Below are 15,607 nucleotides of genomic sequence, written 5' to 3' on the forward strand. Positions count from 1 at the left end.
AGGGCTAGGCTTGAACCTGCCACCTCTGGCATATGGGGCCGGCGCCCTACTCCTTTGAGCCACAGGCGCTGCCCCATTTTTACTTTTCTAACGAAGACATCTTGGAGAGGATAAATAGATTGGCATGCCTTTTCTATGTCTTTCCCAATGCTATCTCAAATCAATTTATTGACAACTTCTTTCAAGTCATTTGTCTGTACCTATCTGGTCGTGATTTCCATTATTTTCTTCTGGATTTGGTGATCCTGTTGGTGCTGGATGTAAGAGGTCTTCCGTATCTGATAGTTGTGTTTTTTAGTAAAACCAACACAGAACAGACGAAGCAAATGGCATGAATCTTACCCGTGACAAAATATATATTATATATACTTTATGTAATCATTTCCTTATTATTGAATATTAATGCTTTTTTAAATTATAAATAACTCTGTTATAAATGTTTTCATATATGTAGATTTTTCTCCTTTAAAATTTTCTTATTTCAATTCTAAGATACATATTTTTCTTATTTTAATATATGTCAGAATACATTTTATTTTATTTAGTTTTATTTTATTTATTTTTCTTGTTTTTGTTTAGCAGGCCTGGGCCAAGTTTGAACCCACCAGCCTGGTGCATGTGGCTGGTGCCCTAACCACCGAGCTATAGGCACCCAGCCAAGAATACATTTAATTTAAATTTGTTTTGTTTTGTTTTAAGACAGAATCTCACTATGTCGTCCTCTGTAGAGTGCTATGATGTCACAGCTCACAGCAACCTCAAACTCTTTGGCTTAAGCAATCCACTTGCCTTAGCCTCCCAAGTAGCTGGAACTATAGGCACCCGCCACAACACACAGCTATTTTTTTTATTGTAGTTGCCATTGTTGTTTAGCTGGCTCCAGCCAGGTTCAAACCCTCCAGCCTTGGTGTATGTGGCTGGCGCCATAACCACTGTACTATGGGTGCAGAGCCAAGAATACATTTTAGTATAAGGGTGGCAGTATTTGTTTTTTCCCCTTTAAAATTTATTATTTGATATTATATCTTGAAATGGAAACTGTCTTAGGATTGAAGAAATATAATAATTCTGTAATATAAAATTGGAATGGAGTATATTCTGAGTCAAAATAGATTTATGAGATTTGTTAAGTATATCAAAGTGTCTTCTAGAAGGATTTTACAAATAACAACATCAGCAATGTATGTGTGTTGTAATTTTCCTATAGTTTTGCCAGCATATGAGATTTTACTTTTGGATTTGAATAGTTTTAATTGATTCAGATTGTTTCTTTATTTTAATTTATTTCACTGTTCTTCTTGCGTGAAGGAGCTGTGAGTATAAAGAGAATATATGTAAAAGGCAACATTTGAAAACATCTCAGATATCATTCAAAAGAAAAAGCCTTGAGAATTACTCAGTAACTTAGGAGGGAAAAAGTAAGTGCTTTTGTCCTGCTCTCTATCTCTTCCCTTCCCATGTTGTTATGTCTGTTCCTCTGTCATATGCAAAACTGGAATAATTCTGTACATCAACTTCTTTATACAATCATAGAGGTTTTGAGCTAGATGAACCCTGAGGGATCAGTTGGTTAAATCCTTCACTTTACATACTATTAAGTAAAACATAATGAAATTCAAATTGTTCAAGATTTAGTAGCTAACTGGCACTTGTAGTAAATGCCAGGGCTGAAATTTGAGACCAAGTCTCCAGACCTTTCCACCAGGCACACTGATGTACATCCCATTTGAGGGCTAATGCCACATCCATCAGTCTTTCAAATTAAGGCTGGGCAGTATAAAATTTACGCTTAAGATATTACTAATTCTTCCTAAATAAATTAGACAAGGAAGTAAATTTCTATGATCTTACATTTAAGATTATAGAACTAAGCATGCCTATCTCTGAATATGTTGCACAAAAGTAGGAACATATATCATATACTTCCTGTAATACACTTAAACAATTTTTATATTCTGAGTAAGGTGTCTTAAGTCTAATAATTCAGCTTGTGGGTAACTGAATCACTATGATCTTGAATTCTTCTCACTGTGCAGTCATTCTTATTGCTTAATAAATATTGATGCTTTGCTCACCTTCTCCAAACCAAATTAACACTCATATTTTATATCTAAAGGATAGCATTTTTTATAGCTTTTATTTTTTTTTAATTTTTTTGCAGTTTTTGGCCAGGGCCAGGTTTGAACCCACCACCTCCAATATATGGGGACAGTGCCCTACTCCTTTGAGCCACAGGCGCCACTCCAAAAGGATAGTATTTTGTATCCCATCATCTTTATCATTGTTACTTCCAGTCTTTCATGATTTTATAAATGTTCCCACAACTGTTAAGCCAAGTCTCAGGCTTTATCAGTCTGTGACAACAAAATTAAGTCATATTTCTGTTTCAAACCCAATCTGTTGTGGCATGAGCTCAAATCAGCAAAACTGCTAGAAATTGGCCCTTCTTAGAATTATTTACTCAACTATTTCTGAGGTCTTAGGGTAATGCCTCATAAAAACTCAGGGCCAGTCACTTTTTTTTACTCCTGTTTCTTTGTCTTTCTTCTGGACAGTAATGCTTCTGGACACCACTCTCTGCCCTTAGTAGCCACTGTTGATGCGTCCTTACTATGGTCTCAAAACAAAATTAGTCCTTCTCCAGATTCCCATATCTAAGCTGTTATGAAATCATACTCTTAAAAAAACATATCTTGAAGGCTCCAGGAAAAGGAAATTGAAAACAGAGACTGACTTACAACAGCCAAGAGAAGTAGATCTCTAGAACTGACAAGTCCAAACCCAAAATGTGAAACCCTGCCTGGTTCCCAGCAGGCTATCACATGGCAGGGAGGCAGCTCAAGAGGAAACAGGCAACCCAGGTATCTCCCTATGTTGGAGTTCAGTCCCATTGTCCCCTAGGCTAGAGAAGAAAGAAGTCTGCCAAACCTTCCCAAGTCTGAGCCAGACTTTATTTTCCCACCCTGCAATTTTCCTTTTCCAAGAATAAGAGGAATACCCATTATCTTTGGGGCAATGAGATGGCCCAAGTCCTATGCTGTCTCTGCTCAAAGGATTGAGCTGGGTCTCATAGCTTAAACAAGATAATCACAGCAGTAGGCAATATACTTTCTTTTCTTTTTTTTTTTTTTTTTTGAGACAGAGCCTCAAGCTGTCCCCCTGGGTAGAATGCCGTGGCATCACAGCTCACAGCAACCTCCAACTCCTGGGCTCAAGTGAATCTCCTGCCTTAGCCTCCCAAGTAGCTGGGACTACAGGTGCCCGCCACAGCGCTCAGCTGTTTTTTTTTTTTGCAGCTGTCATTGTTGTTTTTGTGGGCCCAGGCTGGATTCGAACCCACCACCTTAGGTGTATGTGGCTGGCGCCTTAGCCACCTGAGCCATAGGCACCGAGCCACAATATACTTTCTAAGGCTTGTGCAGTCTTAAAATTACCCCATGGTAAGAAGAAAAAGTTGTACTTTAGTGGGTAGCTATGCATTGTTTAGAGAAGAGGACACCTCTCTGGGATATCTAATTCTACAGCAGCTATTTTTTCTTCTTCTTTTTTTTGAGACCAAGTCTCACTCTGTTGCCCTGGGTAGAGTGCCTTAGCATCATCACCTTAGCTCACAGCAACCTCAAACTCCTGGGCTCAAGCAATCCTCCTGCCTCAGCCTCCCAAGTAGCTTGGACTACCACATCCCCCACAATGCCCTGGTAATTTTATAGGTATAAGCCACTATGCCATGTCTTATGGGAGATCTTTTACAGTGCTGTAAATTGTTGATAGCTTTTAGCAATGCAAAACACTTGGTTATAGACATCAAATTATTGTATATCCAGTAGAAGTAATAGAGGCTCAACTGACTCCTCTAACATGGAAAAAAGCCAATTTGTCTTAATTTTCATATGTATTTTGCTATTTGTCATCTATAACTGTGTCTGTTCTTGGGATTCTCTCTTGCAATGACTGGCTAATACCTTAGCATTTTTCTCATTAATGAGTTGAATAAAAATTTTAAATGTTTATTTTTATATAGGGGAGTCATAATTTTACCATTTAAAAAATTATCTTTTAATACTATGTGTGGGACCCTAAAAGTACACTTCATTTTTGCTACATCAAGTTTAGTTTAGTTCCTGTTATATTAACATTTTCCCAACAGCATAGAGAATAGAGAAGATCAAGCTTGTGCCCACCCCCACTTTAGTCATATACATTTGCACGTATACATAATTCCTAAAAATAAGCAATAATGATTATTGCTTATTCTATTGCATAGAATGGTCGAAAATCCACATGCAAGAAGAAAATACACTCTACTGCAGTAGAGGCACAGTTCTGGTGATCATCAAGCAGACCTGTGCTATGTCAGCTTGAAGGGTCTACATTCAGGTTACTTCCCCACATCTAGGAATTCTTCGAGAGTGTATAGTACTTGGCTTTCATCTATAGCAGGGTTTCTCAAACCTGGCACTGTTAACATTTTGGAGCAGATAATTCTTTGTTATGGGGCTGTCCAATGCATGTAGGATGTTTAGCAGCATTGTTGGCTCTATATGGACAGACATATAGCTCAGGACCAGTGGATCTCAACCTGTGGGTCAAGACCCCTTTGTAACAGTGCAAATACATCGTGGCATTAGGAATGTTGAGAACCACTGCTCTAGACATTGCCAAATAATCACTACCAGGTGAGAACCACTGATCCATTTTATTAAAGGTTCCCCCAGAATAGCCCCTTCCAGAGTAAAGGGAGGATCTCCCCAAGGCTGAGTGAATGTACTTAGGAGTGAATACACATCATGGAGGGGTCCCAGTGGTAATGTTGAGTGAACACAGGAAATTACAGAGTACTTTCACAGCATGATACTATTTATGTAAATCTTAAAATAACAAAAACTTGCATATTGTTATATATGTATGGGTTAACATCATAAAACCATGAACTTGAAGTATACACAACAATTTAATGAGTATAATTGCCTCTGGGAAAGAGGGTGGGAACTAGGACAGGTTACAGTTAGAAAAGAAAATTCAGTCGTATCTATAACGTTTTGCTCATTTTTGAAAAGAGATCTAAAACAAATACTGTAAAATAATACCATTTTTTCATTCCATCAAATGCATATGTGGATACTGTGTTATCATATCAACCTTACTGTGTTTCTGAAAAAAAACTTATGGAAGATATGAAAAATGCAGCTTCAATTTTACATAACATTTTTCAAAGCTGTTGTTATTCACTTTCCAATTATGCATTGCTTTGTATTATTCATATTGCTGCTTGCCTCCGCAATTATAGGTAGCTGGGAGTTGGCAGTGTTACATGGGGCAATTTCCTGGCCGAGACTCTAATGACAGCCATAATATTAATGCTCTCACCCTCTATTTGTGGAGCACTTTATCTTTCCCCAGTGCTCTTGTACCTGTCTTCTTGTTTTATATTCACAACTTTTCTCACCATCAGTCTTAGTCTCAGCTGTATTCACTCTATAAATGTATTAAAAAACTCTCCCCGGAATGCTTTTTTTTGTTAGCTACCTGAGTGAGGGTTACCTCAGGTCCTAAGAGATGGGATCCTAAGGCTAGTGGTTTATGTAGGAGATAATCTCCCAAAGAACTGGCAGAGGAAGTGAGACAAGGAAGGGAAGGAAGGTAGAAAAAACCCACCATGGACCAGTTTACTGAGGCTCAGTTCTGTTCATTTGTTTACATACCATCCATGTGGCTTTCATACTATGAGAACAGTTTGAGTAGTTGTGACAGAGTCCTGAAAAGCCAAAATTATTTACTTTCTGGCCCTTTTCAAGAAAAGTTTGCTGACCTTTGCTTCATTCTCTACAGAGAACTAATATGAAAGTTTGTATTTTAGTGTACATAGGTATGTCAGAAAGAAAATATTAATTAGTCCTTATAAAAGTTTCACTTTTTGGCCCAGTGCCCATAGCTCAGTGGCAAGGGCACTGGCCACATACACTGCAGCTGGTGGGTTCGAACCCGGTCTGGGCCTGCTAAAAAACAGTGACAACTACAACAAAAAAATAGCCTGGTGTTGTGCCAGGTGCCTGTAGCCCCATCTACTTGGGAGACTGAGGCAAGAGAATCTTTTAAGCCCAAGAGTTTGAAGTTGCTGTGAGCTGTGACACGACAGCACTCTACCCAGGGTGACAGCTTGAGGCTCTGTCTCAAAAAAAAAAAAGAGATCCAAGAGACACTTGAGGCAGTTATGTCTCTGCAGTGGAATCAATTATAAATACCTAGTTCTGACATAGAAAATAGTAATCATTTATTGCACCAAACCCCAACTAATTAAAAATAGTGGTGATGAAGATCCAAGATGATGTTCAGGTTTAGTGAAAGAGAAGGCTGTGATGCCTGCAGTGGGCACAGGAAAGGATAGTGGTGGCCATTCCTGAATAGAACGAAATAAACACAGCTACCCTGAATAGAACGAAATAAACACAGCTACCTGTCCTCGGATGGGTGGAGAAAAATCTAGGAGAGGAAAGGGGATACTTACACTTGCCTTCCTGTGATCTCAGGGAGCAAAGAAGGGCTGATGGACGAGAACAAGCAGGAAACACTAAGCTGGTGACTTCAATTCCTATGACTTGAGGCAACTTGGAAGTTGTCTGAAATTAGCAGCCTTTTTTAGTCATTATTTAATGGCCTTTATTTTTTAGAAGTTAGTTTTAATTTTACAGAATAATTGAGCCAGCAGTACAGAGAGTTTCCATACATCCTCCTCCTCCTTCCTGGATTCCCCTATTATCTTATTAACATCTTGCATTGTGAGGTAGATTTGTTACAGTTGATGTATCGATATTATACATTATTATTAAAGTCCATGGTTTACATTCAAGTTAACTTTTTGTGTTGTATAGTTCTATGGGTTTTGACAAGTGCATAGTGTTACATATCTACCATTATAGTATCATGTTGAGATAGTTCCTGGCACTAAAATTCCCTGTGCTTTTTTTTTTTTTAACCTTCCCTGTTACTCACCCCAATCCTTTCCCCTGGGAACCACTAATCTTCCAACTCTCTGCATACTTTTGCCATTTCCAGAATGTCATGCAATCAGACTTTCTTTATATAACATTAAATTTTGTTTATCCATTCACCTATTAAAAGACAGCTTGGTTGCTTCCGGTTTGAACAATTAAATTATCTATTTCTCCTTGTGTATATTTTGGTAGATTGTATATGTATATTTTAGGGAATTTGTCCATTTCATCTAAATTGTCAAATTTGTGGGTATAAAGTTATTTATCATATTCCTTTATTATATCCTTTTAATTTCCACAAGATCAGTAGTGATGGGCCTGTTTTCATTTCTGCTATTAGTAATTTGTACCTTTCTCTCTTTTTGTATTAATTAGTCTACCCAGTAGTTTATCAATTTTATTGATCTAAGACCCAGTTTCTGGTTTTGTTGATATTCTTATTGTTTTCCTATTTTCAATGTTTTGATTTCTTTTATGATTTCTATTCTTTCTTTTCTTTTTCTAGTTTTAGGTTTATATTGCTCTTATCTCTTGAGGTGGTACAAGCTTAAATTACTATTTAGGTTTTTCTTCTTTTTCTAACAATATATATTCGGTGCTTAAGTTTCCCTCTAGGCACTTGGTTTTGCTGCATTCAAAAATTTTTGATAAGTTGCATTTTCATTTTCATTTAGTTACAGGTTTTTTTTTTTTTGCTTGTTTTTTTGAGACAGTCACACTCTGTTGCCCCAGGCTAGAGTCCTGTAGCATCATCTATCTCATACCAACTTCAAACTCCTAGGCTCAAGCACTCCTCCTGCGTCAGCCTCCCAAGTAGCTGGGACCATAGGCATGTGACCCAATACCCAGCTAATTTTTTTAATTTTTAGTAGAGAGGGGATCTTGATTCTTGTTCAGGCTGGTATTCCAGCTTTTGTTTGATTCATGTTAGCATGATATATTTTTCTTTAAGTCTAATAGAAGTGATGTAGTTGGGTCTTGGTTTTGTTGTTGTTTGTTTGCTTGTTTTTGAGACAGAGTCTTACTTTGTCACCCCTGGTAGAGTGCTATGGCATCACAACTCACAGCAACCTCAGACTCTTGTGCTCAAGCAATTCTCTTGTGTCAGCCTCCCAAATAGCTGGTACTATAGGCACCCACCACAACGCCAGCTATTTTTAGAGATGGGGTCTCGCTCTAGCTCAGGCTAGTCTCAAACTCATGGGCTCAGGCGATCTGCCCATCTCAGCCTCCCAGAGAGCTGGGATTATAGGCATGAGCCACTGTGTCTGGCAGGTCTTGGTTTTTTATACACTCTAAAAGTCTCTGCTTCTAATTCATATATTTAGACTACTCATATATGTATATATTTTTGAGACAGAATCTCATTTTTGTCACCCTCAGTAGAGTGCTGTGGTGTCATAGCTCACAGCAACCTCAAACTCTTAGGCTCAAGTGGTCCTCTTGCCTCAGCCTGCCAAGTAGCTGGGACTACAGGCACCTGCCACAACACCCAGCTATTTTTAGAGATGATGTCTCACTCTGACTCAGGGTGGTTTCGAACTCATGACAAATAAAGGCTGCTAATTTCAGCCTTAAGTCATAGGAATTGAAGTCACCAGCTTCGTGTTTCCTGCTTCTTCTCTTCCATCAGCCCTCCTTAGCTCCCTGAGATCACAGGAAGGCAAGTCTAAGTGTCCCCTTTCCTCTCCTAGATTTTTCTCCACCCATCCCAGGACAGATAGTTGTGTTTATTTTGTTCCATTCAGGATTGACCACCACTATCCCTTCTTGTGCCCACTGCAGGCATTGCTTATCCATTACAGCCTTCTCTTTCACTAAGCCTGAACATCGTCTTGGATCTTCATCACCACCATTTTTAATTAGTTGGGGTTTGGCACAATAAATGATTCTTTCTTAGACTTACCATCTCTATGCTTACATTACCCATCTGTTCTTGCATGTTGTCTACTTTTTCCATTAGTGCTATTCTGTTTCAACTTGTTTGTAGTACTGTATTTCAATTCTGGCAGTGCCTGTTTTATTATAACCTGTCCGTACATTGCTATTAGTCTTGTCAGCTGGATGATTTGGAGAAAATAAAAGAACATCATAATTTTGATTTTTTTTGTTCCTATAATCCAGAGGTTCTCAAGTAGGAGCAATTTTACGTTCAAGGAGATATTTGGCAATGTCTAGAGACATGTCATTGTTACAGCCAGGGAGAGGAGTGCTATTGGTGTCTTGTGGGTAGAAGCCAGTGATGCTGCTAAATATCCTACAAGACACAGGACAATTCCCATAATGAAGAATTATCCTCAGAAAATTTTCTAGCTCAAAGTGTCGATAGGCCTGAGGTAAAGAAACTCTGCTGTAATTTGAGAAATTAGCTACCATGGCCTATCTTCTTAGTTATACCAAAATTTTAATTATCTCATTATTTTTATCTCTTTGTTAATTTTCACGTTACAAAGATAATACTTCCCTCTGGACTATTTTTTTTAATAAGACCCAGGAAATTGGTCTTGCAATCCTGCCCCACCAAGCTTGCAGGTCAGTGATTCACAGTATCATCCACTTACTGGAAGGAAGCCTTACAGGTGCTGGAATCCTAGGAGTTAAACACGCTGCAAAAGTGTAGTCTGTTTAATGTGTAGATTACCCAAATAAAAATGAGTAATAACATAAAGTGACTCCAAATTAAAGGTAAAGATAAAATTTCAGAAATAGCCTTGGTAGAAGGATGAGAACCAGCTTCTTTTTAGTTAAGTTGCAGAGATGGTTTATAAATATCCTGATCAGACAACCTGGTTCTTGTCAAATAAAGTAGTTAAGAAGAGAAAAGAATACTTTGAAGATAGTTTCCTCTTCCTCTTAGTAATTCAAATAGGTGCCCTGTAGAAATTTATAACCTATACAATCGGTACAGAGGAACATAAAGATAATTCATTATTCCATTCCCAGAGATAACGGTTTAGTGTATTTCTTGGCAACTTTTTTTTTCATACAGATCCATTTTAAATATAATTGAGTTTATAAGATGTATATCACTTTTGTCCTATTCTTTCCCTGCAATATTATTTCATGGGCATTATAACAGGTCAGGTGATATTTTCCAAAAAGTATGATTTTTAATGATTTTATAATACTTCACCATATGACAACTTCATATGTTTAACTGTTTCCCTTGATGCATGCAACATTTTTCTGTATGAAAGGAAAGGCAAAAACAGAAAAGAAAAATGCCTGAAGTACAATGGTATATTTAAACACCAAATTTAACAATGAAAACAAAAAATGCCACTACCAACGTGAAAAATAGACAACATATCTTTGACACTCCATCATACCTAAAAATGCTGGTTGTTTTCTTTTCTTTTTTTTTTTTTTGAGACAGAGTCTCACTGTGTTGCCCTCAGTAGGGTGCTGTGCCATCACAGCTCACAGCAACCTCCAACTCGGTCTTAAGCAATTCTCTTGCCTCAGCCTCCCGAGTAGCTGGGGCTACAGGTGCCCGCCACAACGCCTAGCTGTTTTTGGGCGGAGGGTTGTAGTTGTTGTTTGGCAGGCCTAGGCTAGATTCGAACCTGCCAGCTCCAGTGTATGTGGCTGGCACCTGAGCTATAGGTGCTGAGCCTAAATGCTAGGTTTTAAATATATGTTAAATGATACACAAATCTGTGTACACAGAGATTGATATTTTTCACTGTGCCCGGAAAATCTCTTTGTTGTAGCGTTTGCTTCTTTAAAAAGGATAAGATAATAAAATTAAGCAATCAGTATTTATATTAGGGTTTCATTTCTAGTATAAATAGTGTATGTAGCTTAGACATGGCAACCTGATTTTTGCAGGTGGGGTTGATTTTTTTTTAAGTACCAAACTTATTATATAAAAGAAAATAATTGTTATGAGTATTTATACTAGTATACATAGAATATATGTTATATAATGCACTTGACCCTTGAAAACATGGAGGTTAGGGGTGCCGATCCCCTGTGTAGTCAAAAACCTGCATATAACTTTTGACTCTCCCAAAACTTAACTACTCATAGCCTATTGACCAGAAGCCTTACAGCCTAACATACAGTTGATTAACACACATTTTCTATGTTATATGTATTATAAACTATATTATTACAATAAAGTGAGCTAGAGGGAGGCGAAAATATATTTACTCTTCATTAAGTGGAAGTGGATCATCATAATAATCTCATTCTCATGGTCTGGATGTGGAATAGGCCAAAAGAAGAAGGAGGTAGGGGGCTGGTCTTGCCGTCCTAGGGGTGGCAGAGGTAGAAGAAAATATGTACAGAAGTGGACCCTTAAATTTCAGACCCGTGTTGTTCAAGGTCAACCATATATATATATATATATATATATGTAACAGTTACGTAGTATTGCAATTATATCCAGACAAAATAGTCAAGACATGAGGCATGTAAAATGCAGAATTCATTTTAGAAGTCATCTGAAGTGTGACCTAAAAGAAAGTAGAAGGCTACTAAAGACAAAGGATCTTGCTGAGTCAGGACATAGCATAGCTGGAAGCCCAAATTCCACACTTTGCCCTCTGCTAAGCCGAAACCTGGGCCCAGCTGTCTTTCATCACCAGATATTGATATACACAGAGAGGCAGGCTTTTCACTTACTCTGTCACCACATTCTTAATGGATATGACTACAAAAAATTTCTTCATTGAAGTCAAAATGTACAGAGAAAGCCCCTAATGAACCTGATCCTATGTGCTTTGGATATAAAAACCTACTTGGTGGTACATTATAATTTTAAAGCACATTTAATTCTCTGTAATGCAGGAAATAATTTCATGCAAAGTCAACCAATGAAGTTAACAAGATCATTACTAAAAAAGGAAATCTTTCTCATTTTCAAAAAATAAAGGGCATGGTAGAGGAGAAGTAGGGTTAGGAAACAACAGCATTTTCAGGGATGGTTCATGCCCCCATCATCAAGTGCTTTAATTGTGGCCTCGATATTGTTTCCAGGGTTAATGGTTGAGTTTGACAAGTAGAAGTGGTTAACAGCTAATAAGAATAATCATGAAGATACAGAACATTTCCTTTAAAAAAGGAAAACTGTCTAATGGTATGCATGTATATCAGCTGTATATTTACAATTGCCATGGTCCATTTAACTTACTGGTTTTCTGTTATCAGAAGAAGCAAGGAGAAATAAAGAAGCATTCATCAGAAACTACCCCAAATATAAAACAAAAACAAAAAACCCAGCCTTTATTTATTGCATTCTGCTTCTTCTGGTCTCTGGGCAATCCAAAGGAAATAGTCATTAGACCTGTAGCCGCATAGGGCATTTCTCTCCCCAGAATTGTCATAAAATTAGTTCCCACATTGCAGACCCATAAAGAGGAGCTATAGGGCACTGCTTCTTACTCTTGACTTTTTACTTGGTTTTCAAAGGAATTAGTATCTATGAAAACTAAATGTGGCTACTTATAGAAATTTAGTTTGTTACAAAAAACAGCATAAGAAAAAAGAATTTTTTTTTTTTTGCAGTTTTTGACCTGGGCTAGGTTTGAACCTGCCACCTCTAGCATATAAGGCCAGCGCCCTACTCCTTTGAGCCACAGGCACCACCCCAGAATAAGAAATTTAAATGGCAAGGACAAGAGTTTCTTCAGCAAATAAATTGGCAAGGGGTGTGTGTATACATATATAAATATTATATCTATCAGTGATTTTATTTATGTATACCTCAGTGTTTTTTACTAGATCTAGTAATATATTTGATTTTATAAATATTGGGTTTTTTCCCAACAATTATATAACAATAATTATTTAATTATTGTTTTCTTTCTCAGTAACTTTGGGCACATTGAGATTATGTAAGTCTCTGGTCAGCAATAATATTATATTAACTAATTTCTATTATAATAAAAATGTTTACCCATTTTTTCACTAAGTATACAAATTTAGGAGGACAATAGATTTTGAAGCCTATGTAAAGTAAAACTGACACATTCTTTAATTCACAGAAGTCACATCAAATTTGTGAGAAAACAGATAACTGAGTTGTCGCTATTCAGTAGTATTTCTCTCTGTTCATTTATTACTTTATTCATCAGCATGTCTTGGTAAATGCTTCACAACTGGCTTTCCTAAAAAATGTGTGTAGCATTTGCCAACTTTTGTGATGTAAATACTCCCACTGTGGCCAATTTTAAGGCCACCAAATGCTGATTTGCAAAAAGATGCCAATACTGAGCTCACATTGGGTGGTAAGGACTTGGCTTGAGTACTCCCCGACCCATAACCAGTAGGGAAAGGAATTGTTCAGGGAAGTTTAACTGTTTAGAATGTTCACAGGCTCAGCGCCTGTGGCTCAAGTGGCTAAGGCGCCAGCCACATACACCTAAGGTGGCGGGTTTGAATCCAGCCCGGGCCCGCCAAACAACAATGACAGCTGCAACCAAAAAATAGCTGGGCATTGTGGTGGGTGCCTGTGGTCCCAGCTACTTGGGAGGCTAAGGCAGGAGACTCGCTTGAGCCCAGGAGTTGGAGGTTGCTGTAAGCTGTGATGCCACAGCACTCTACCCAGGGTGACAGCTTGAGGCTCTGTCTCAAAAAAAAAAAAAAAAAAAAGAGATGTTGTCTTATCTAATGACAGTCTTGATTTTAGAGGACAAACTGCAAGTATCTAGGTAGAGTTGATGTATCCCATAACAATGGATGTGGCCAAACTTATGTGTAGGTGTCCTGATAGAACATGTTATGTTTTTCTACACATATATATATAACATATATTTTAAGGTTGCTGTCAAGAAATCCTGATGAACAGGGGTCATTACCAGGGGACATTTTTAATAGCCAGTTAAGTGGTCTTGTCTACCTAAACCACAGTACAGATCCCCTTATCTTCATATATCTAGGTAAGTAATGCTTGTTCTCCTAAACTGCTTACCATGTGATTTTTTATCAGGTATTTAGGTAAATATTAATAGTGCTTCCCAAGTCTAAAGACTGTGTTATCCTATTGTAAGGTGTTTTCCTTCTAAATGGGCAAGTGTCCAGGATTGTGACCCAGGAGAGTTTGCAGACAGACGAGGGGTGATGTGCCCTGACTGCGGTATTTTTCCAGCCGTTTCTAGGTATCCACAAGAGAGAGGGTACACATATTTATCTGATACATTAGTGACAATGGGGTTTTTACAGGTATCTAGGCAAGAGATAGTGGTGTCTGTGTCCACGGTGCTAAACATCACATTTTGCGTGTATCCAGGTAAGAGATGATCTGCCCCTTACCATACCAGAGATCTTAAGATGTTTTAGTTGTCCAGATAAAGGATGATTGGTCCTGAAAGAGCTAGGAAATTTTGGCCCCAAAATATGACCCCTTGGTATAAAGACTATTTTGAATTGAAGGCCATTCATGTTCAGGAAGCATTAAAGGAGGCCTTTCCTATATCTACATACATATATTATAACATGATTTTTATGTTGCTGTCATGAAATCCTGATGAACAGGGGTCATTATCAGGGGACATTTTTAATAGCCAGGTAAGTGGTCATGTGTACTTAAGCCATAACACAGATACCCTTATCTTCATATATCTACATAATTGATGCTTTAAGTCTTTCTACCAGACAACAATTTTAATCTTTATATTACAGATTGGACCAGAATTGCACTGGGAGTGTTGACCCAGCGCTGGGTCCAGTTTTACAACCTGTATCTTATCTTAGTATAGAAATTAGCACCATGGCCAAGGTATGGCTATACTGTCTGCAGGTTGTAGTAGCTGTATCCCTTTTAACCCCAGAGGCAATTAAACTAACTTTGGGGAGAGACTTAATTGTTTAATTTCTTATAACCGTACTGGGGTTTTAAATTCGAAAGGTAATCTTTGCTGTCAGATGATGTACTAATCAGATTTATGTCTGATGATATCAGGGCACAGTGAAAATAACTTTGTCCGAGGTGAGGGCCTGCATTCATTCATTCATTAATATACTCATTAAGTTTGAAAAGTCCTGGTGAAAATGTAATATATACCCCTAGACAAAGGACCCGTGGGGGAGACTTCTGACTTGGGTCTTCCCCTTTGTCAGAGCTGTGGTCCTTTTTACTCCTATATTCCCTTCTGTCTAATAAAATCCTGTCTTACCACTGATCTGTAGTCAGTGGGTTCATTCTTCAAATTCCCCGGGACCAAGGACCTACTGAAGAAGAAATTCCAGTAACACCAGGAGTCCCAGGAAGAGACTACCATCGTCTTGTCTGTCACCATTTGATACTTTTAGTCCTTTCTGTCTCAAGACGAGTTAAGACAGATGGTAATGTGTAGATGAGGGTTTGAAAACAACACTTTCATAGTGGTGGTTTGAGCTAATGGTGTTTTTCATCTCAAAAATATTTTACAAACATTAATTAAGCTGACAGCTCCCTTGTGGGCTTAGGCAGAGAGAATGTTCACGGGGGAGGTCAAGCCACAGAAAGTCCTCAAGGAAACAGAAGGCCTAAGGCTTCAGCCCAACAGTTCTCTCTCTTTTTTTTTTTTTTAAGATATAAAAGTTATAATTTTGTATTAGAGAGAAGAGATGAGAGCGAGGAATGAGAAAAGAGAAGATAGGGGAGAGAGAAAAGGAGGTAGAGAATGGTG

The sequence above is a fragment of the Otolemur garnettii genome, unplaced genomic scaffold, assembly GCF_000181295.1.
Source record: "Otolemur garnettii isolate 467f Iridium unplaced genomic scaffold, OtoGar3 scaffold00065, whole genome shotgun sequence".
In the NCBI taxonomy this organism is placed as follows: Eukaryota; Metazoa; Chordata; class Mammalia; order Primates; family Galagidae; genus Otolemur; species Otolemur garnettii.